Genomic DNA, 25,245 nt, shown 5'->3' on the forward strand with positions numbered 1-25,245 from the left:
AGCGACGTTTTGCTAAAGAACATTGAGGAATTATGACACGACATCGAAGAACAAGAAAACACTGTGTTGAATTTTTCTGCGCCATCAAGTAATGGCCTTTTGACAGAGAAAAATAGCAAGATGAAATTACGCCCACAGCTGTTCATACCCGATAAAACTGAACTGTGGCTTGCAGTGCTTGATCTGACTTTCCAGCATCATGGCATTGTAAATGAAGAGACAAAATTTACGATCGCCATTAGTGCACTTGACAATAAAACAGCAACAATCAGCGCAGATATAATACTTCAGCCACCCGCCACGCAAAAGTATATGCGTTTTACGCAGTTACTCATTGAGCGACTATGTCGGCCAGTGGAACAACATATCCATCAAGTATTGCACAGTGAAAAGAGAGGAGATAAGTCACCTTCGGAATTTTGGCTTCACCTGCGAAGTTTAGTCAATGAACCGAGTTGCCAGATATGACACTGCAACATGTATGGTGTGTGCAGTTGCCAGAGGCAGTCACAATGGCAGTGGCGCTCTCAGACGCACAAGATATCTCGTCATTGATCTCATTAGCCGACAAGGTCTACAGCTCATTAGATGCAGCGCATATGTCGATGGTGATGTTCGGACACAACAGTACAGACTCACAGGAAACGGCGGCAATACATTAACGCCAACAGCGAGACGTTTCTCAACAACTGGATGACCTACAAAAACAAGTTGAAGGATTGAAGCAGCAGATATCGACGTTGCTCGGAGGCAAGACAGGCACAAACAAGAAGAGAAAGGAAGATGACATTGTGTCTAAGGAGCGTATCTGCTGGTACCATTGACGATTCGGAAGCGAGGTGACGTGCTGCACATCACCCTGCAATCACCCAAATGGCGACAGTGGCCGGCGTTAGTTGCCGCTGGTCATGAGTTCGAGCACCAGCACCTACTGTTATGAGGTGAGATCGAAGAGGGGCAGCTACGGGTGAGTAACCTTTCTTCTTTACCTTCACTGTCCCATCAGCTGTTTGTTATAGACGTTAAGTCCGGCCGTGTTTATCTAGTCGACTCAGGTTGGGGCGTTAGTGCATTGCCTGTTAGAAACTGTGATGTGAAGCTCCCTCCATCTCAGTCGAAACTCACAGCAGCAAATCAGACGTCAATAGCGACTTATGGAAAATGTCAGATAAAGGTAGACCTCGGGTTACATGAAAGTTTACCATGGACTTTCATAATTTCCAATGTGCCAGACGCAATATTGGGTGCAGATTTCTTGTTTCATTATGCACTTGAGGTATCTATTAGCTCAGTGAGCATTTGACGGGGGACACAGTGCATTAGAGGCACCCTAGGACGAAGCCCTATGTCCACATCTGATTGCAGACAAGTAGCAAACTGCGAATCCATGTCTGGTGGGCAGACAATAAAGCGCAATACGGTACATCACATCAGGACTACACCCGGTCAACCAGTGTCTCAACGCCCACACTGGTTAGCTCTGGATTGTTTTGCTGCAACAAAGGCAGTGTTCGAAGAATTATTACACTCGGGGAATCGTCCGTAGATCCGACAGTCCGTGGTCATCGCCACTTCACCTCGTAAAGAAGAAAGATGGGACTTGGAGACCATGCAGAGATTACAGGGCACTAAATACTCATACCATCCCCAATCGTTATCTGATACCACATACCAGGGATTTTACGCACACACTTGCAGGCATGACCATTTTTAGTGTCATTGATTGCAAAAAAGCGTATCACCAGATACCGGTCGCACCTGCTGATATTCCGAAGACGGCTGTCACGACACCATTCGGTTTATTCTAATACCTCTGTATGCCATTCGGGTTAAAAAATGTGGCACAAGCTTGGCAGCGTTTCATTGAAGAAGTCCTCAAAGGTTTACCATATTGCTTCGCATACCTCGACGACATCTTGGTTTTTTCGTTGTCTGAGGAATTGCACGAACTACATCTAAGGACTGTTTACCAACATATTGAAGCATGTGGCATTTCGATCAATGAATCAAAGTGTTTACTTCGACGACAACAGGTGCCATTCTTGGGCTACTCAGTGACAGCAGCCGGTATCAGCCCACTGCAAGACAAACTCGACCTTATCGAAGAGATGACTCGCCCCATCGACTGTCTCCAATTACACCAGTTTCTTGAAGCAGTTAACTTCTACAGACAACATCTGCCTAATGCGGCGGCCATTCAAGCCCCTTTGATGTCAGCACTAGTCGGCAAGGATGCAGTAGGCAAACAACCTTTACAGTGGACATCAGAGATGCAGATGACATTCGACAAGATCAAAACCTGTCTACTTCAGGCAATAATGTTGGCACATCCGGTTCCTCAAGCTTGACTGGCAATTGTTGTGGATGTGAGCCAGCAGGCAATAGGTGCAGAAGGTGGGAAAAAATTGGCAGCCTCTAGGTTTCTTCTCCCGCAAGCTTACATCGTCGCAAGTAAAATGGAGTGCCTATGATAGGGAGGTACTGGCAATTTATGAAGCCATCAGACATTTCCAACCGCAAGTAGAAGGCAAACCATTCACTGTTTTTACAGACCACAAGCCAATTACTTTCACCTTCAGTAAGAACAAGGATGGTTGCTCACCACGACAATTTAGACAACTCGAGTTTATCGCCCAGGTTACGATACACCTGCAGCACATAAAAGGAGCTGAGAACGACATGGCAGATTACCTGTCTAGGTTGGAAACAACCTCTCACACTATTGACTACAAGGAAATAGCTGCACCACAGGAAACAGACCAGCAACTTGCTAAATTCTCTCGTGATAGTACGTCTGGGTTACGCTTGTAACAAATACAACTTACAGGTGAACACTTCCGAGTTTGGTGTGATGTGTCACAAGGAAAACCGAGACCGTTCATACCTGAGAGATTGGAATGACCATTATTTGGTAGCATCCATGGACTGGCTCATCCGGGAATAAACGCCAGCGTCAAACTAATGACAGACAGATTCGTGTGGCCCGGTATAAATAGAGACTGCCGTAATTGGGCAAAAATGTGCCTGGACTGTCAGAGGGCCAAGGTGGGAGACACGTGCACAAAGCAGTAGGAAACTTCCCACTTACCACACAACGTATCACATATGTGCACCTGGACATCATGGGACCACTTTTGCCGTCAGAAGGATACTGTTATCTCCACAATGCGGTGGACCGCTTCACCAGATGGGAAGAGGCGATTCCGTTATCGGATATTTCAGCAAAAACGGTGGCAAGCGTATTTCTTTCATCTTTGATAGCACGTTTCGGCTGCCCTTTACATGTCACCACAGACCAGGGGCATCAGTTTGAATCGACGTTGTTCTCGGAATTGGCCAACCTCTGCGGGTTCCAACATCATTGCACCACAGGGTACCACCCAGCAAGCAATGGGATGGTGGAACACTGGCATAGAACATTAAAAGCTGCATTAATGTGCCATGCACAGTCTTGGTCGTTAGCATTGCCACTAGTTTTGTTGGGCCTACGCACAGCATTGAAAACGGATTTAGGGGCATTCCTAAGGGTGAACCCTTACGACTGCCTGCAGAAATCTTCACCAATAAGGAAGGGGCACGACAGACTGAACTGCCATTTACATTGCAAATTTTACGCGACTTCGCCCATCTCCTGTCTCGAGACATGGAGCAGTAAATACGTTCATGCACAAAGATCTACGCTCATGTACACATGTGATGCTATGGATGGACGCTGTCAAGTCACCACTTCAGCCTCCATATTCTGGACCTTACAGAGTGCTCTCAGAGGATGAACATACCATGCAGATAGATCTAAATGGAAAGAGTCAAGTGGTATCATTGGAACGGCTCAAACCTGCACATATGTAACCAACTGAAGAGGACACAGAGATCAGGCACCAAGCGCCACCTTCCACACCACTGGATCAGGATGACACCACCTCACCACCACAAGAGGAAGCGGTACCGTCACTACCAGCAACAGAAGCTGAAGAAGTTCAACCAATGCCTTCAGTACACACAAGATCTGGGTGTCAGGTGAGATATAAATACCCCGACATTCCCGGAGCTCCACTCTATCAGAGGGGGGCTGTGTAGGAGTCGCCAGCAGAACATCCGTAGATGCACAGTGAAGGATAGCATTATTCTGTGGTGGCGCGCATAAGGGACACATTGTTTATTCTTTGATTATATATAATAGTTCTGTTGTTATTGATTCAATGTTAATATCAGCCTCAAACTGCGTAATGCATTTAAATATAAGTGCAGTTAGTGTTATTTATGAATTAATAATCTGCTCACAAACATAACAAATCACTTTGCCAGGCAATTGTAGTGGCACAACTGGGGGGTTGCTGAGGGTGTGTAGTGGGACACCCTCGTCTAACATTACCTTTCTTTAATAGAAATAGCCGATACCAGGAATATTTTTGAATCTTGTATAGGTGAACATTATCTCAGCTATTTCACTAAAATATTTCATATGATTTTGTATACTATGTACTGTATTTCAGGCTAAAATATATAAAAAGAAATTAGTTTATCACAATTGATATATACTAACTCTGTATGTACAGTTAAAATTACTTTTCTTTTGGAAACATTTGAAATTACAAAATAACTAGCTCACTTAAAATTCCTATTATTAATTTATGCAATCTAACACTAATTATTAAATTTATTTCTGGACTCATTTATAAAATAATGATATAACTTAGTCAAGGTTCTTCTTTTGCCAAGAAAGTTTGTAAACTCTTTGGAATATAGTTAGTACCACAGAATGAGTGAGGAATAGTGGGCATGCCTCTAATGGAATAGGTCATGTTTCTATGTTTGAGCCGGCCGAAGTGGCCGTGCGGTTAAAGGCGCTGCAGTCTGGAACCGCAGGACCGCTGCGATCGCAGGTTCGAATCCTGCTTCGGGCATGGATGTTTGTGATGTCCTTAGGTTAGTTAGGTTTAACTAGTTCTAAGTTCTAGGGGACTAATGACCTCAGCAGTTGAGTCCCATAGTGCTCAGAGCCATTTGAACTATTTTTTTCTATGTTTGACAAAAACAATGTGAATTTTTGTTCTACAGTGGAGATTGTAAATCAGTTTGATATAGAAGAATGGGATAAAATTAATAAAAAAAGTCATAGAAACAGAAATTACTTCATCAGTTATCCTATCAACTAGAACCCCCAAAGTTAAAAAATTTCAGCCTGAAGAATCTACCCCTACACAAGACAAACTGCAGTTAAGAACGAAAAAATGAATATAAGTAACAAAATTATTTGTACATCTTACTCCTCTCAAAACATCTGAAACAAAGCAATTAATCTTTTTGAAGAAACTGAAAAATTTACTAGTAACACGTGTGATGGTAAGATTACAATTGTGGGTATCATCTGAGATCAGTTGACTGATAAACAAGTTTTGTCTGTTTCAGAAGAAGAAAGGACAGTGATTAGTGTCATCTGCAGTTTATATATAAATGAAGATATATCATACGAAGAAAGAAGACCCTAGAGCTGCCCAACAAAGTCGTATCAACAGTGATGAGATACTGTCAACAATGATGGACCAGATCAATTGAAAGGACATTATAACTATGATGAAGGACATGAAAAAAGAAAAGATAAGTGCAGACTATTTGTGAAATTAACTTTTCTTTTAACTCGTGTGATTGCTAGGAAAATGAATAGAGACGAGGGTAGTAGTGATATAGAAGTGATAGCTGTAGGACTCAGCCAGATTAGATTAGATTAGATTAGATTAGAGTCAGTTTTCATTCCATAGACCCAAAAAATGAGATGAATGTCATGGTTGTGGAACACGTCAAAAGTATAACATAAAAACATAAAACATTTGAATATAATATTTACTATCCCGATCATTTGTCAGGAGATGGAACAGCTAATATTTACAGAACGAAACACTATTAATAAATTTATCATAAACATAATAGCTAATCTTGACTGTTGTGACCAATTGTTGTCAAAACTGAAATCTAACAGGTGAACTGCAAGATGGCGGCAAGTGATGTTGTTCGATCATGTGAAGCGTGCAAAAAAGTTATTAAAATGACAGATATAGTGCTAGTTTGTGGATTATGGTGTAATAAATCCTTTCACGAGTGTGTAGGCGTTAGTAACAGTGAAGCTCGTACAGTAGCATGTTCTAAAGACTGAATTAAGTTTCACTGTGTGTCCTGCGAAAAGAGGTTAAGTAGCGAAAATTTACATGAACCTGAAGTGCAGAAACACAAAAGTGATATTGAAGTGAACGGTGACGTAAAATTATTAGAATACTTGCAAAATATACTCAAGTTAACAAATAAAATATCGGAAGATAACCTATCAATGAATAAAAAGCTGGATACAATTATCAGTGCTGATTCTAAGATTGAAGAATTGCAGTCTCCAAAATATAACATAAACATATGTGAAAAACCACTTGTAAACGGTGCTGACTCCTTGGAAAGTGGTTATAGCAAAGTAAGTGAATTTGTGCAGGAAAACATTGGTACTGCAAATGGTAAACAAACGGATTTGGCGGCAGATAAACAAACACCATATTGTGGTTAATGTGCTGTGCAACCCGACTCACACATCCAAAACAACTGTTGGTGATCGAGAAAACGGCGCTGATGAATGCTGTAATAATGTAAGTAGTGACAGAAACTGTTCAAATCCCTTTCTACAACAAGGAAAACAGATCATTCCAGACGAAAAATCTCCAACCGTAAATTGTAATCAAACTGATATCATGGAATCAAATGAGTGTTTTGATGTAAACAATGTATCGGTCAACAAAACAGGATCTGGCGTTAATAAAGACGAAAATAGTCTCTACAACTCTGCAGATTCCTCAGAAAATAAACTCTCACCCAATACAGAGTGGCGTGTAGTAAGTTCTAGGAAAAGAAGTTTTCGCTATAGGGACAAGAAAACCCCAAAAACTTATGCAGAACAACAAACAAATAATACAGCGCTAAATACAGATATACCATGCAAACTGCCACAGACAGTGACTATCAGATCAACTCCTCCAACCAATGCCATCTCAGTAGTTGGAAATTCAAGTGTTAGTGACAGGAAAAATAAAATAATAGGCACTGGTGATGACCAAGGAATGCTGTATGGGGAAAAGAGAGCATGGTTTCATTTAGGAAAGGTGAAAAGTGGAACGACAGCAGAAAACGTAATTAACTTTTTGAAGAAAATCCTACCAGGTCATAGCAACTTTCACGTAGAAAAATTGGAATCTAAGGGTGTAAATAGTAGTTTTAAGATTGGTGTAGACTATCATCTAAAAGACAAGCTAATGGACACTGCAGTGTGGCCCAAAAATGTTGTAATTAAGCGTTTTTTGTTCCGGAGACCATCTGTTATGCCAATAAAATAGATTATGAAGTTAAAAACAAGGATCAAGGATCACTGCACAAGAATGTTTCTAGTACTGAAAACAATATGCCTATAATCATTGCAAGTGTAAATGTGCAGTGCATAAGAACCAAAATGGATCTCCTATCATTTTTTATAGAAGAAATTAAACCAGATGTTTTATGTATTTGTGAACACTGGCTAGCTGAAGCAGAAGGTGATTTCTATAAATCTGTTGAATACTTAGACATGGCCAGTGCTTGGTTTCGAAGAACTGAAACCCATGGTGGGGTCTCTGTGTATGCCAACAGAGATTGTAGCATCAAGGAAATTGATTTAAGCAGTTTTTGTGTGGATTTTGATCTTGAATTAGCTGCACTGTTATTAACGAATATTGATTTAGTCGTTGTTTCTGTGTACCATTCACCAGATGGTGACTTTGAGAATTTTTTTGGACATATGGAGAACTGTTTGTGTTACCTAACACGCCTAAAGTCAAAAATCGCACTGTGTGGAGATTTTAACATACACATAGGTGATGGAGATGCCAGAGAGAGGGTCTTTATGAGATTAATTACCAGTTATGGGTTGTTTATTGCAAATAAGCTCCCAACAAGGGGTGGTGCATGCCTGGACACCATAATCACCAACCTCAACATCTGGGATTATAAACTCAGTGTAGTTGAACCTATGATAGCAGATCACTGTGCACTAGTAATGGAAACCAGTATGAGGAGCAAACCGCAGATAAGCACATGGCATTCAAATTACACATTCAAAAGAATATTTGTTAAAGAAGAGAGACTAAATGATCTCAAAGCAGCTCTATCTTGTGTAAACTGGCAGCAGAAAATTGCAGAGTTAGTAGGCAGTGATTCTTTCTTATGTCTGTTCCAAACCTTAAAAGCAATATTTGATGACATGTTTCCAGTAAGACCAGTGAAGAATCCTGTGGACAAATCATAAGGCAGGCAGAAAGTTATCAATGTGAAACAATGGTACACCGCCGAGCTCAATAAATTGAAGTATATTGTAACAATGTGCAAGGACCGAATGAAATCAGCTTTAGACATTCCAGCTAAAGAATTACATCACCGCAACTACCTAAAAGCCAAAAAAGCTTATAGGAGGGCAGTAGAGGAAGCAAAAAAGAAATATAATGATACATACATTAAAGAGGCCCAAAATCCTTGTAAAGCTGCCTGGAATCTTGTAAATGAGAACAGAAAGAAGAATACCTCCTGCTTAAATTCGTGTAGCCCTGATGACTTCAATGAATATTTTGTCAGAATAGTGGAAAAGACAGTGAGTGAAATTCCACACTCTGACCTAGATCCGACTGCAAACATAAGAAATGCAGACAGTTGCAGTATTCAAAACTGGAAGGAAGTACACCCTGAAGACATGATAAAAATTGTGAACTCCTACAAACACTCAGAAAGTGTAGACATCTATGGCATGTCCTGCACACTGCTAAAGAAAATTATTGCAGAATTAGCTCAGCCACTAGCCATAGCAATAAACAAATGTCTATCTTCTGGTGTCTTCCCAGACTTCCTTAAACTGGCGCTCACAGTACCAATATATAAGAAGGGGGATCCTTGTGAGGTGTTCAGCTTCAGACCAATCTCAGTGGTACCAGTACTAGCCAAAGTTACTGAGTCTGTGATGCACTGCCAGGTACTGAATTACTTTGAGGAAAACAACTTATTCCAAAACACAGAGCACGGATTCCGCAAAGGGAGATCAACAGTGACAGCCACACTGGACTTATTAAAAACAATTCGACAGAGTTTTGAAGAGAGAGAGAGTGTGGCACTGACACTCTGTGACCTCAGCAAAGCCTTTGACTGCATCTCACACACAACACTAACAGCCAAGTTAAGATGCTATGGTGTAGGAGGTGTTGTTCTATCAACACTCCAATCTTATTTGGAAAACCAAAAGCAGGTAGTATCAGTGCATGGAGCAACTTCTCTTGAACAAAAACTGGAACATGGAGTGCCCCAAGGATCAGTCTTAGGACCTCTCCTATTCCTCATATATAGAATGGTTCGTAATAAACAAAATGAAGATCAATGAAGAAAAAACCCAACATTTGATATGCAGTGTAACCAACATTGAAGACCAAGAAAACATGGAGACTGTCAGACTACTGGGCTTCAAGATTGACAGCAAACTCTCCATGAATGATCACACTGCATACGTATGCACCAAACTTTCTCGTGTGATATACCTCCTGAGGAAGCTGAAGAGGGTAATAACTGACCAGTTTCTCACAATAGTCTCCCATGCACTCTTCCACAGCCACATTAGCTATGGACTGTTGTTGTGGGGACACTCCTCAGGCAGCAAAGATGTGTTGCTATTACAAAAAAAAGCCATCAGGATAATATCCTCTAGCAAAAGACTGGACCACTGTAAGCCTATTTTCACCAGGCTGGGCATAATGACTGTCTTTAGCCAGTATGTGTATTTCTGCCTCGTGCATATAAAAGAAAATCAAGGGAATTTTACCATAAGACAAGAAATACATAATCATGACACTCGCTGTAAGAGGAACATTGAAGTGCCAAGGTATCTCCTATCAAGTACACAAGACAGCTTTCCAACAGTCGCCCTAAAAATGTACAATCAACTGCCTCCAGAAGTGAAATCCCTGCCACCTGAATTATTTCGGAAAAAAATTGCTCAGGACTTGAAACAACATCCACTATATTCATTGGAAGAGTTTTTCAACAGCGGTTCTACTGAATGGACAAAATAATAAATATTGTTATGTTTTATATATAATTTTGCCTAAATTTAATCTTCTTCTTATGTTAACTACACATTTAATTTTGTGTTTTACTTAAAGTACATATTTTGCCAAAATGAAACTTTGTGTGTGTGACATTTTGCTTTATGGTATTTTCATTTGCTGCTTTGAAGTTTTACTTTCCTGTTTAGTTATATTTCATTCCCACTATGTTCTATGTGTTTTTGTGCACTGCATAAATATTTTCTTTTATTTGTAATATAAATTTTGTATATGGTGTTGTATAAATGTTAGTTGATAAACATTGTATTTGTGACGCAGTCTGTCCAGCCATGGCTGGTAAATGACGAAGATATAGTAAAGTAAAGTATTTTTACTTAAGTTGGCATAACAGTCTCTTAAGATATTCATCTATGGAGCAGAAGGAGTTGCCTATCAAAAAGTCTCCCAAACTCTGCTTAAGCTGTGCTTCATCTGAAACCAAGTTTTTAATGGTTGCTGGCAATTTATTGAAAATGTGTGTTCGTGAATATTGGGCGCCTTTTTGGACCAAGGTAAGTGATTTTAGGTCTTTATGTAGATAGTTCTTATTCCTAGTATTGATACTATGTATTGAGATATTGGATGGAAACAGAGATGCATTACCTGCAACAAATTTCTTTAAGGAATAAATATACTGAGAAGCAGTGGTTAGAATACAAAGTTCCTTGAATAGGTTTCTACAAGATGTTCTTGAATTTACACCACAAATGATTCTTATCACATGCTTTTGCACCCTAAAATCTTTTGCTCGGTTTGATGAGTTGCCCAAGAATATGATCACGAATGACATAATAGAATGAAAGTAAGCAAAGTATGCAGGTTTTTTTTATATTTATATCTCTTACATCTGAGATTCTCACAGCAAATACAGACTTGTTTAGGTGCTTAAGCAATTCTGTGGTATGTGCTTCCCAACTGAATTTATTATGGAGTTGTAATCCCAGAAATTTAACACTGTCAACCTCTTCGATCTGCATGTCTTCATATGTTATACTCATGCTGGAAGGAAATCTCTTACAGGTTCTAAACTGCATATAGTGGATCTTCTCAAAGTTTAATGACAGTGAACTAGCTTTAAACCACTTATTAATGTCAGTGAAAATTTGATAAGCAACTTTTTCTAAATCTGACTTGACTTGCTACTTATTTCAATGTTTGTATAATCCGCAAACAAAACAAACTTAGCATCTGTCAATGTAACAGATGAGAGGTCATTAATGTATACAAGAAAAAGCATTGGAGCCAAGATGGAACCTTGAGGAACACCACATGTAATTAATTCCCAGTCAGATGAAGACTGGCTGCTTACTGCACACGTGTTTCACAACGACATCCTTTATTTCCTGTTAGGTGGATAAGACTCAAACGATTTCGCAGCATTGCTGTTGCCACCATAATATTCTAATTTACTTAAGAGAATGCTGTTCACACAGTCAAAGGCTTTTGACAGGTCACAGAAAATGCCAGTAGCCTCTAATTTATTATCTAATTAATTAAGTACATTCTCACTGTAAGTGTAAATAGCTTTCTCTGTATCAGAACCCACCAGTGATCCAAACTGTGACTTGGACAATATATTATTTGCGGTCAGATACTTAAGGAGATGTTTGAACACAACCTTTTCAAATATTTTTGAGAAGCCAGAAAAGGTGAAATTGGTCGATAGTTTGATGGTATCCCTTTATCCCTCTTCATAAAGAAGCTACCTTCAGCATATTTTAGCTTGTCTGGAAATGTTTCGCTGATAAGAGATTGATTACACAATTAACTTAAGATAGAACTTAACTCGCATGAGCACTCTTTGATTAACTTTGTCGATATGTTATCATATCCACTGGAATACTTGGATTTTAAGGATTTTATGATGGATGCTACTTCTTTGGGAGACGAGAGTGTCATTTCCATTTCACTGACATTATTTTTAAAGACTAGTCTCAGATACTCCATTGCACTGTTCACTGAACCTGATAACCCCAAGCTGTCAGTAACAGAAATGAAGGAATTGTTTAAGAGGTTTGCAACACTACATGTACTTATTACCAAAGTCTCATTTATTTTTAGAGCTATCTGTTCCTCTTCCTTTTGGCCCCACCTGTCTCTGTCTTCACAATATCCCATACAGTTTTTATTTTGTTACCTGATGTAATTATCTTTTTCTCATAATAAAGCTGCTTCGATTTCTGGATTACTTCCTCAAATATTTTGCAGTATTCTTTGTAATACATTACAATTCTAACATCAGAGCTGTTCCTAGATAGTACATACATGTCCCGGGACATGTCTGCACCAAGTGAAATCATAGTTAGCAAAGAAACAGTAAAAAGTGGTTTTCTGCAGTTGATTTTGGAGCAAAAGGAAGACAGAACAGTCTGAAAATAATAGTAAAATGGACAGGGTACAATACCAACTAGACCAACTTAGTAATCAGGTCTGAGCTAAAAAATGGGTTGTCAGAGGGATTAAAAAGTGTGAATGAAAATGTTGATAACTTAGAAAGTAAGAGTATTGTTTTGGAAAATGAGTTTATTGCTGAGGTCGCAAATCAGAAGAAGAATGTTAATAATGTCAGAGTTCAACAGAAGGTCGTAGTGGAAAAAATGGAACAAAGCTTTAGTAGTTTAGATCAAAAAATTTTAAATGTTAAAAACATTATGCAAACTAATGTAAATGTTTTAGATCAAAAAATTTCAGCAGATCAGGAAAATTGTATCCACAAAAATCTGTATTTGAACAATGGTACTGGATGGTCCAACATTCCTATCAAAAGTTTTCCATCAGATAATTTACATCCAATGGATTTTCTACACCACTGTAGAGACAGTTTTGTGTCACGCATGAGTGACAATCAAAAAATTAAATTTGTTAAAAGATGTCTTGAAGGTGAAGCTCTGTCTTGAGTAAATCTAAATTTAAGTAAGTAGGAAACACATCAAAGTTTTGAAAAAAGTTTTTTAAATAAATTTTGGTCAGAAGCTGAACGGGGGAGAATTAAAAGTGAATTTTTGAATGGTCCTAATTACAGGATAGGGACGGTACTCTGAAAGAGTTTTGTAGGAATCATCTTAAGAAATTAACACACCTTGACAAACCCTTTGACAAAATGACAATGATTGATGCACTCAAAAGGAGATTACCAGAATGATTGCAGTGGGATTTAGTACACAGACATGATGAATGCCCTGAACAATTTTTACAATATGTTGACAGGCTGGATAGAGCAGTAGAGAGAAGTATGTGCCATAATAATTGAAATGATAGAGATCATAATGGTAATAACTACAGAAACAGAGATAATGGTAGTTTCTATCAGGGTCAAAATGGTAATAGATAGAAATTTTAAACCATCACCAGAGTAGGAATAATGGGGATAACCATGGGCAATTTTATAGGAGAAACAATCTAGAGGTAACTATTTGGGAAACACCAGTCTGCCTCAATGAAGGTCCACAGTTTTGGGGCAAGGAAACAAAAGTACAGGGCCCACAATTATTGTAATTAGACAACAATAACTGTGTTAATAATGTGGCACAGGTATCTGAAATTGAAGAGAAGGAAAATCAGATTTGTCATTTAGGTTTTGATCAAAAGTTTGGGGATACTATGTTTCATTATAGTGATGTAGTATGTGATGATGATTTCTTCTCTTGGTCAGAAAACAGTGTTATTGATGTCTGTAAAACATGTGAAGACTGTATTGCATCTGAATTAGGTGGTATTTTTGATGCAGATGTGAATGAGAGCTGTGAAATAACTGAGGCTGGTAAGTCTGAGTCTGGTACCAGTAGCTTTTCGCAAATGAATGTAGGTGAGGTGGGTTACTTTGATCGAGATGAGACTAGCGTCTTTAATGATGTATTTGATGAAGTAATTTTGGAATAATATGATAATGAGGATGATGAGTATCAGGTATTTGTGGAGTTTAAGAATAATGAAGTTTCAGAGTTATTTATGAATACAGTTAAGGTAAGTGATGCATGTGATGATGTAAGTGAGAGTCATGAAATACAAGTTCAGTCAAAGCAGTTTTTCATTAATGTCATGCAGAGTAATGATGCAAACAGTAAAGGTGGGTTATCTGTAAACCTAGAGAATAAAGGTGAAAACTTTTTGAAGTTTGTTTGGGACCATATTGATGATAACACAGATAATTGTGTATTCTGGAATAAGTTAGCTGTGGTTAGCCAAAATTTGTATCCAGATTGGTGGAATGAAGTGAAAGAAGATCAAACAGGAAGTGTAATTTTGACAGTATATATTTTGTGTTCCTTTTGTAATAAGTGATGTTAGTTGTGCTATGGAATCCATTCAGTGTGTTCAGTCTTTACCTGACAACATGAGTAACCAAAGTAATGCTATGATACCAGTAAAGTTGATTAAACCCTGCAAAAACAGTGTGGATGTAGCATTTGATGAAATTGAAAATGATCTTTTACATGAAGTATCTAATAACAGAAGTGATGATTCAGATTTTGAATGTCCTTACATTAAGATTGATCAGTGGGAAAGGAACTGTTTGATACAGGTAGCCCAATTTGTAGCATATCTGAGTAATTTAGAGACAAGATTAGCTGTAGTAAGAATTTTGTGGAAATGTCCATTGCATGTTTAAAGATAAGAGGTACTGTTAACATACAATATAGAGGACAAGACCTAGGAACATGCATGCTCAGTGACACCTAGTCTAGAGGAAAATACACACTATGTCTGTAGATTTATAAGACTATATAACAGTCTTTTGTTTGTCTGGAATTTAGCATGTAAGATGATGTATAGCAACTCAAGCTCAAGGAATGAGAATACCAATGGGTGGAATACGGAAGTCAACCCAAAGAAAGAAACCACAACCAAGGGACCAGGATTTTTGGTGGGATCAGCAGTGGTTTCACAGAAGAAAGCATTTAACAAAGTGAGTCAGCAAGCGGATGAACAGGTATGTGACTATCTTTTTTTTTTTTTTTTTTTTTAACACAGATGATCACAGTGCATCAAGATTAAAGACATTAACTGAACCTACAGCTTCATGTATAGAGTCAAATTGCTCTCAGAGGAATACAGACAGAGACAAACTACTTACTTTTCTACAAGTTAACATCCATAGTATTAGAAATAAGATATTAGAATTAGAACATTTATGTAACACTGAGCATGTAGATGTTATATGTGTATCTGAGCACTGGATAACCCAAGAAGAAGTAAATATGTTTGTTCCCCAAGGGTATGTTGTGGGAGACATGATATGTAGAAAACAAAGGAAGAATGGTGGTGCTGGAATTTTTGTCAAAGAAGAAATAAAGTTTTCCAGAACTGATGTATCTATGTACTCCTCAGAACTAGATAGGGAGTTTAGTTGTGTAAAACTAATGAATAAAAATATAGTGGTAGTTAGTCTATATAGGTCACCAGATGGTGATGTAAATTTGTTTATTGAAAAATGTTAATTAATAATTAAAAATAAATTGAAGAGTAAAACAAGAATTGCTATATGTGGTGATCTCAATATAGAAATACTAAACACACAGAGGCCAGTTACTAGGACATTTTTGAATATGCTAAGCTCATTAGACCTCTATTGTACAAATAACTGTGCCACACGTAAGAATTCCTGCATAGACAATATTGTTGTGAATGGACTTGCAGATCATGAGCCACTACTCCTTACACTCTGTATGAGGCAGCCAGTTAAAAAGGAAGAACCTAAAGTAGCAATGGTACGAGGACAAAAGGAAGAATGCATAAGTATGTTTGTTGATAGATTAGGAAGTGCAGATTGGGACTTTATATATAATTGTCAGTCTGGAAAAAGAGAAGCTGAAATTACCTTTGATAACTTCTTTAAAAAGTACACAGATTTATGGTATTCTTGTTCAACAGTAAAAAAATAGATATCCAAGTGAAATGAAAAAGAAAACTCTGAACTGGTTTACAGAAGAGCTAGCAGAAATTAGAGGAAACATGCATATGCTGCACCAGATGCATAAGCAAGCCACTAACCAAGTAGCAGAACAGAGTGTGAACATTCATAGGTCATATCTGAAATGCAAAAAATATTGCAAATCTAAAATTCTTCTGGCAAAAAAAAACAAGCAGCGGAATAATATATAGAAAGGGCTCCCAACAAATCCAAGGCAGCATGGCAGATAATAAAACAAGAGAATATGCCAAAATATACAGAAACAGCTCTCCTTGAACCTGAGGAATTAAATCAATACTTTCTAAACTCAGTTAAAGAAATAAGTAACAGTCTTAAAGCAACAAATTCATCTGCAATGGACCTTGTTGGAACGCCACTGCCTGTTAATCTGGTATTTCAATGGAGGGCTGTCACACCTGCTGATGAACTGTTATTGGTTATCAAATAACTTAATTAAAAAGACAATACACACAATCATCAAACCATTAGCTTTTATTTTTAATAAATGTGTAGAATTTGGAGTTTTTCCAGATGCACTTAAGGTATCAAAAGTTGTCCCAGTTTTTAAAAAAGGGAACAAACATCTACCCCAAAGCTACAGACCAGTCTCCATTGTTTCAATATTCTCAAAGATATTTGAGGCACAGATACACACACAAATAAGCAGCTTCTTTGAAAAACACAATATCCTATGTAGCAATCAGTTTGGTTTTCGCAAAGGGAAAAACACAACAGGGGCCATCTTGAAAATCATTGACCAAACCTTAACAGCTTTTGAAAACAATAACATGGTATCACTGGTATGATGTGACATAAGCAAAGCTTTCGATTGCATTCCTGTTGACGTATTACTGGGGAAACTAGAGTTTTATGGGGTGAGAGGGAGCACGTTAGCTGAGATAAATTCTTATTTAAGTAAACGAAACAATTCGTTTCAGTCAGAAATGCAAATTCTTGCGTAATGGAAATCAGCATAGGTGTACCACAAGGGTCTATCCTTAGACCCTTCTTCATTGTAGCTATTAATGATTTACCTAAAAACATAGCCCACCCTGTTGTGAGTTATGCTGATGATACAACACTACTTACCACACATCAGAACATTTCAGATCTGAATAAACTAACAAAAGAAACACTTGATAAGGCCCTGGGCTGGTTTGCAGCCAATAAGCTCCTATGCAATACTGATAAAGCTTTTAATGGGAACATCAAATGATGTAGGCAGTAAGTCGGTAAAACTCTTAGGTATTCACATTGATTCTAAACTCTATTGGGAGGAACATGTCAATCATGTATGTGAAAAAATATCTTGGGTGGCATACCTTATCTTGAAACTAAGGGAGGTACTGAGCTTAGAGTACCTTAGGGTGACATACTTTGGGCTATTCCAGTTACATATTTCATATGGTCTGATTTTTGGGGGCACTCCGCTTACATCAAGAACATCTTGAAATTACAAAAAAAAAAAAAAAAAAAAAAAAAAAAAAAAAAAAAAAAAAAAAAAAAAAAGTCACACATAATATGTAAAAGAGGCCATAGCGAGCACTGTCGTCCTCTTTTTTTCCAGACTCGGAATACTCACAATTATAAATTTATACATCTATGTGTCTGTACTCTACATTTAAAAAAATATTTCGGAATTTATTGCCAGAAGGGAAATACATGAGAACAACACCAGGGCTAAGGGTAATTTAAACATACTGCGCGACAGATTAGCAAGAACAAGAAATTCCTAGAAAGTAAACTCACTCAAAATGTTCGATAAACTGCCAATTCATGTTGTCTATGGATATAACTTTTTTTAAAAATCAACTGGTACTGCTGGCTTCCAGATCATCCATTCTATGATATTAAAGAATTCTTTGAGATGCCTGAGGAGGATATTAGCATTTAAAAGTTGTCTGTAGTTAAACATATTATTGTGGGTTGTGGTTAATTACATAGTGTATACAATGAACAATACAATAGTATACTATTTTAGATTATAGTATAGCTTATTGCATCAACTTTTAGAAGCTGGCCTGGTGTAATTTGGTACACTGACATGCTTGAAATGTATTCTATAATGTACTGACACTTGTTTATTTTATTATTCTGTATGTACTAGTTTATCCTGTATGACGAATCCAATATCATTCTATAATGATCTATGGCGAATAAAATTCTTGATTCTTGATGTAATTTTTAAAGTTTTGTCTTATCTCTTTACGGAGTTTGAAGCTATTTGTAGATTTATAAGACTATGTAATTGTGTTTTGTCATGAATGTAGTATGTAAGATCATGCAATTTTTAAAGTTTTGTCATATCTATTGACTGAGTTGAAATCTATGATAAACTATATAATTATGTTCTGTAATAGATTTGTTCTTTAAAATTTGATACATATACACCATGAGACTAAATGAGTAGATTCTTTTACAATTTTGAAATGGGACAATGTTCATAATTTGTACTGTAAAAATTAGGAACAGTATCTTAGCACAGCTGTGTGTAATACCTTATTAGTCCAATTTTTTTTATTGTGTTTAACTCTGTTTATTAACGTTTCATATGTGGATACTTTTTAATTTCACCTGACATAAATCCCATATAACTGATTTTGAAAAATGAATAGGGAGAGCATATTTTGTGTGATGTGAAGGTACTGAACAGCATATTTAGTACACAAAACAATGTTAGAGGATTTGATGTGAATACTAGACAGGAAGTTACTTATGGATTGGAGCATGTGATGAGAACTCTAAGGAGGAAACTGAAAAATGTGGGTGGATCTACTCCCCACATTGCTGTATGGCTGTACCCTGTTGGACCAGTCTACTTACAACAGATCATAGGTGCTGGGTAATGTATTCGAGCATCTGTCAACTATATCAGTGTTGTGTCTGAGATTTGTAAATTGTTAGCCAATACTGCTAAAGACAGTATTATTTCACATAAATGTATGTTTTTCCAAGTATGGGTATTCACTTTCAAATACATTATGTAACTTTAAATCAGTATGTATAGACAGTGTGGAAGACATTTACTAATATAGACAATATAACAAGATGTATATGTGTCTACTTTCATACACTGATTTTGGTCCTCAGACTGCTGGATTGTGTCATCATTCGATGTTAATTATGAGTCTGTTTATCTGTATTTATCCTGAATACTGCAATATTGCATCTAATTGGAACCTGAATTGTAAGCAGAGTCATGATTAATGCTGTTTTGGATACCCCTGGTCATTGCAACTGTGTGTTCATGTACTCAAGGAGAGTGTACAACTATTGATTGCAACTAGATGCTTTTTACAATTACTCTTTGCATATAATTGAACTTATGATTATGAACTATATTCATTTTGTTAAGTCGAAAAATTTTTTGTTGGTTTGAACAAGGTGTGGTTTGGATTCGTGGGTCAGTCCCCACATTGTAAAGTTAGGCACTAATATTTTTTCCATTACTTTGTCCTTTAATGACCCAATATATCCTTAAAACCTATGGTTTATGTGGCTGACAGATTTTGTACTATATTCCTACTATGGTCTGTCCTGAATTTTTCGAGCAGCTCACTCGTCGTACACTTAGGCTCTGAAATTTTTCTCTTCTCTTTTGAAGATTTTGAATGAGTGATTTCATGGATGTAACTTACAATTTTTAATTCTAGTAATTTAGCTTGTCTCTGCAACTATTTCAGTAGTTCAGTGTTGCAATGTTGTAATTTTGGCATTGTATCAATTCTCTTGTGATAGTATGTTAAACAGATCACAAAATCTGAATGTCATATCCTGATATATGTATAGATTATCACTTGTATAGTAGATATTTTTCTTGTGTTTTCTGTAATATCTTATGTATCAGATACGTCTATACATCCATATTCTACTTTTGGTGTCATTTTGTACACCACTTGGCAAACCTTATAGTCCATCACAAAATATTGTAAACACTGTGTTTCCAAATTTTGTGAGGGGGATGTTGTAATCTTGTTTAGGTGAATATTATCTCAGCTGTTTCACTAAAAAAATTTCATATGATTTTGTATACTATGTATTATATTTCAGACTAAAATATATAAAAAGAAATTATTTTATTACGGTCAATATGTATTAACTCTGTATGTACAGTTAAAATTAAGTTTCTGTTCAAAACATTTGAAATTATGAAATATGTAGCGCACTTAAAATTCTTATTATTAATTTACACAATCTAACACTAATTATTAAATTTATTTCTGGATGCATTTATAAAATAATGATATAACTTGGTGAAGATTCATCTTTTGTCAAGAAAATTTGAAAACTTTGGAATATAGTTAGTACCGCAGAATGAGTTAGGAGTAGTGGGCATGCCTCTGACGGAATCGCTCATGTTTCCACGTTTGACAATAACAATGTGAATTTGCGTTCTAAATTGGAGACTGTAAACTCAGTGTGATACAGAATAATGTGATAAAATTAAAAAAGTCATAGATACAGAAATTACTTCATCAGTTATCATATCATCTGTCACCCTCACAGTTAAAAAATTTCAGCCTGAAGAATCTACCCGTAGATGTGACAAACTTCAGCCAACAACAAGAAAATGAAGATAAGTAAGAAAATTATCTGTACATCTTACTCCTCACAACGCGTTTGAAACAAAGCAATCAATTTTTTTTTAAAAGACTGAAAAATTTACTGGTGATGTGTTGGGGGATAAGATTATAGGTGGCAGTAGTCTGAAAATCAGAGGACAGTCAACACAAAGTGTTCAGAATGGAAACAACTTTTAACAGTCAATACTTAAGGGCTGTGGCCAATTTATCATCTCCCTGCTATAGTTAGCCTACTGTCCTTATTAACATACTTTAGCAATTAATAATAAGATCAGTACATATGTAGACTGAGGTGCCACCTTACAATGTCAGCACTAGCTTCTGAGCAAAGTTTGGTGACCACTGGTATTATGTACACATGAGGACACGGCAATAGACCATGAAAATGGTCATGCTCCATTAACGATTATCATAGAGCTGTAAGTGGTGTTCATTTTACAAGGATTATATGTGTACTAATGGAATTCCTAGCACTGAATTAATTATCCCAATGTTTAAATAGGCATGAAAAGAAATCAGATGCATCATGACATTAATTTAACCCAAAACTTTATTATATACAACTGTTTTACACCACTGGCCATCAAAACTGTAACATCATGAAGGGCAACAAATAACAAAATTTCACTTGTGCATACACAGTACAGTAGCGAGAATACATTATTAAATTTCCAAGGTAGACCCAAACAGGGTACAAAATTTAGTACTCGGGTTGCTACATCTGGCAGCAACAACAACTCTAACCCAGTTGGGCATCAAGTCAAATTGAGTTTGGATGACAAACAGGTATGTCATTCCACCCTGTTGCAACTTCATGCTGGTTTTTATCAACTGTAGAATCTGGCAGTTGGTGGCATGCCAATCTCTCTGCAGCCCATGGTCATATGTTTACATTAGGTGAGAGATCTTGAGAATGTGCTGGTCAAGGCTGTATCAAGATACATCAAAACAACTTCAGCAACATACATTCTTGCTTTATTTAGCTGAAAGATAATGTCACAGACCTTGGCAGCTCCAGCCACCAGATTTAATATGAATGAAATGTAACAGCAATGTTCACCAAAGGTGACCATGTTGTGTACCCAATCCCGTCATCCATTGCTGCTGGTCCAATATGATGATAATGAATGAAATCTGGGTATGTTCATTCTTTTTGTAGTTTCAAACAAGTAAACATCCAGCATGATGCCGCACACAGAACTACAACTCATCTGCTAAGGTAATGTGGTGCCTCTTCTGTGTCATGATGCTGGCTGCATCGGTGTCGGTGTGCCACTTGCAGCTGTTGCAACATTCAAATGTGGTTTTGAATAAGCTGTGTTATCTCTCTGTACGTTCAGAACATAGATGGCTTTACTCCCAACTACCTTGTAGGGTTGACTGCTGTGTTAATCATTTGCATGCATGTAGTTCAATACTCACCAGTTTACATCTGTTGCATGTCCCCTTCATGTCACTGAAATTTTAATGGCCAGCAGTGAAGCTTCCTTATCAAAAGCAAGGACATTTAAATTTTTGGAAAAATCTTCAAAAATTTTCATAAGGTTCTACAGAATTCCGTTCATCTGAACATGGATTTAAATGTCACTGTAACTGTCACTAATCACCATAGCAATCCATAAAACAATGTATGTCACATTCCACCACCCCTTTGGCATCACTATCCTACTCTTAGAGAAACTACGATTGCCTTATGTTGTCATAGTTCCTTCCATTAAGTAAGTTACGTGTGTACCAAATTTACTTGAAATTGTTCACCTCCAATACCACTCCCAGGGATGCTAATGCTGTGTGACAGTTGACTACACCTGAGATGGCCTACAATATTAGTTATGAAATGTTCGATACTGTGAATCAAATTTACTTTTTGATACTTTTTTCCTATACATTTTGTGATAATTTTGATTTTAATTCAAGAGTTTATGTTATCTAAATTGTATTAGGTTCAGTAACAGTCTTTTTATGTTATTAAAACAGACAGAACATAGCTGTGGCATGTTGTATTTAAGATTCCTCACTTCAAAGGTAAATAACTAAAAACACATATAGAGAAAGGACAAACTGTCTAGTATTACACAGATTAATCATAGCTTTTTAATGTGTGTTTAATAAGGGTCAGACTGATGTATGAAATTTCAAAATTTCGATTAAAGATGTTTCAAGCTCAAAATTTATGGCACAGATCGTAGATTATCATTTGTATATTACAATCAAATAATTAATTCTGAACAGAAAACAAATTATTAAATAGAAATATTTAAAAGTTATTACAAACAAATCTGTTTTGTCTAGAATTTTTTATTACATAAATGAAACTTATTTGTTTTAAAAAACTTCATTTTGCAGCATTGAAATTGCCAACTCTAAAACATTATGAATTTGTAATAACACACATCTAAATTATTGTAGATAAAAATTGTAATCTCCTGGAATGTTCTCAAAACATATAGTGAGCCTATATAAGTTCACACAAATTGAGCCAAAATGATTTATTTTCATTACATTCTTGTCAACCAAATCTGCTTTCTGTTAAATACAATCTATTTTGTATTGTGGTATTGAGTGCTTTTGTTCTGAGGGTCAAAGTCACTGTTTCTTTTGGTTGTCTATGAGTTATTTTCGAGAACAAACTAAAAAGGAAACAGGAATATATGAGTTTTAATCTCCATCCGAATAGTCCTTGGCAGGCCCAGCAGAACCGAAAAACCGCTGTGTCATCCTCAGCTGATAGACATCACAGGAAGCATATATGGAGGGGCATTTGGTCAGCACACTGCCTCGCAGATGTTGTCAGTTTTCATGACTGAACCCAGTACTTCTCAGTCAATTACACTACTGGCCATTAAAATGGCTACACCAGGAAGAAATGCAGATGATAAACGGGTATTCATTGGACAAATATATTATACTAGACCTGACATGTGAATACATTTTCATGCAATTTGGGTGCATAGATACTGAGAAATCAGTACCCAGAACAACCACCTCTGGCCGTAATAACGGCCTTGATACGCCGAGTCAAACAGAGCTTGGATGGCGTGTACAGGTACAGCTGCCCATTCAGATTTAACACAATACCACAGTTCAGCAAGATTAGTGACTGGCGTATCATGACGAGCCACTTGCTCAGCCACCATCGACTAGACATTTTCAATTGGTGAGAGATCTGGACAATGTGCTGGCCAGGGCAGCAGTCGAACAATTTCTGTACACAGAAAGGCCTGTACAGGACCTGCAACATGCAGTCATGCATTATCCTGCTGAAATGTAGGGTTTCGCAGGGATCGAATGAAGGGTAGAGCCACGGCTCGTAACACATCTGAAATATAACGTCCACTGTTCAAAGTGCCGTCAATGCAAACAAGAGGTGACCAAGACGTGTAACCAATGGCACCCCATACCATCACGTTGGGTGATACGCCAGTATGACGATGATGAATAAACGCTTCCAATGTGAGTTCACCGCGATGTCGCCAAACACGGATGCAACCATCGTGATGCTGTAAACAGAACATGGATTAACCTAAAAAAATGACGTTTTGCCATTTGTGCACCCACATTCGTCGTTGAGTACACCATCGCAGGCACTCCTGTCTGTGATGTAGCGTCAAGGGTAACAGCAGCCATAGTCTCCAAGCTGATAGTCCATGCTGCTGCAAACGTCATCGAACTGTTCATGCACATGGTTGTTGTCTTGCTAACAACCCCATCTGTTGACTCAGGGATTGAGACATGGCTGCACAATCTGTTACAGCCATGTGGATAAGATGCCTGTCATCTTGACTGCTAGTGATACGAGGCCATTGGGATCCAGCGCGGCATCCCGTATTACCCTCCTGAACCCACCAATTCCATATTCTGCTAACAGTCATTGGATCTCGACCAACGCGAGCAGCAATGTCGCGATACGATAAACTGCAATCTCAATAGGCTACAATCTGACCTCTATCAAAGTCGGAAACGTGATGGTACGCATTTCTCCTCCTTACACGAGGCATCACAACAACGATTCACCATGCAACACTGGTAAACTGCTGTTTGTGTATGAGAAATCGGTTGGAAACATTCCTCACGTCAGCACGTTGTAGGTATCGCCACTGATGCCAACCTTGTGTGAATGCTCTGAAAGGTAATCATTTGCATATCACAGCATCTTCTTCCTGTCGGTTAAATTTCATGTCTGTAGCATGTCATCTTCATGGTTTAGCAATTTTAATAGGCAGTAGTGTAGTTCCTCAATTCAACCACAAGGGGGTGAGTGCACCAAATTTGCCAACAGTGTCTGGCAGACCAGGCTGTCACCCATCCAAGTGATAGCCAAGCCCAACAGAGCTTAACTTCAGACATCTGATGAGAACTAGTGTTACCACTATGAAAAGGCCATTGGCAACATTAAAAATAAAGAAAAACCATTAATAAAATCAATGTGACACCAGACAATGAAGTAACTGCTATGGCTTTTTTTTTTTTTTTTTTTTTTTCTCTCATTAAAGAAGTGTTGCCTTTCAGCTTATTAGGTTGTCCAGGATTTTATTTCACACATACAAGTTAGGGGAAGCAGGGAATTCCACCTCCCAAAATGTCCAGATAATTCCTATATTTTTCA

The 25,245-nt window shown here is 37.5% G+C and overlaps 1 protein-coding gene across 5 annotated transcripts in view; it reads right to left on the bottom strand.

The window, feature by feature from the left end:
- Nucleotides 1-25,245, bottom strand: part of LOC126240775 (serine/threonine-protein phosphatase 6 regulatory ankyrin repeat subunit C-like) — an 881,520-nt gene that overhangs the window by 114,744 nt on the left and 741,531 nt on the right. The window lies entirely within an intron of this gene.

This window comes from Schistocerca nitens, chromosome 1 (genome assembly GCF_023898315.1).
Source record: "Schistocerca nitens isolate TAMUIC-IGC-003100 chromosome 1, iqSchNite1.1, whole genome shotgun sequence".
Taxonomy (NCBI): Eukaryota; Metazoa; Arthropoda; class Insecta; order Orthoptera; family Acrididae; genus Schistocerca; species Schistocerca nitens.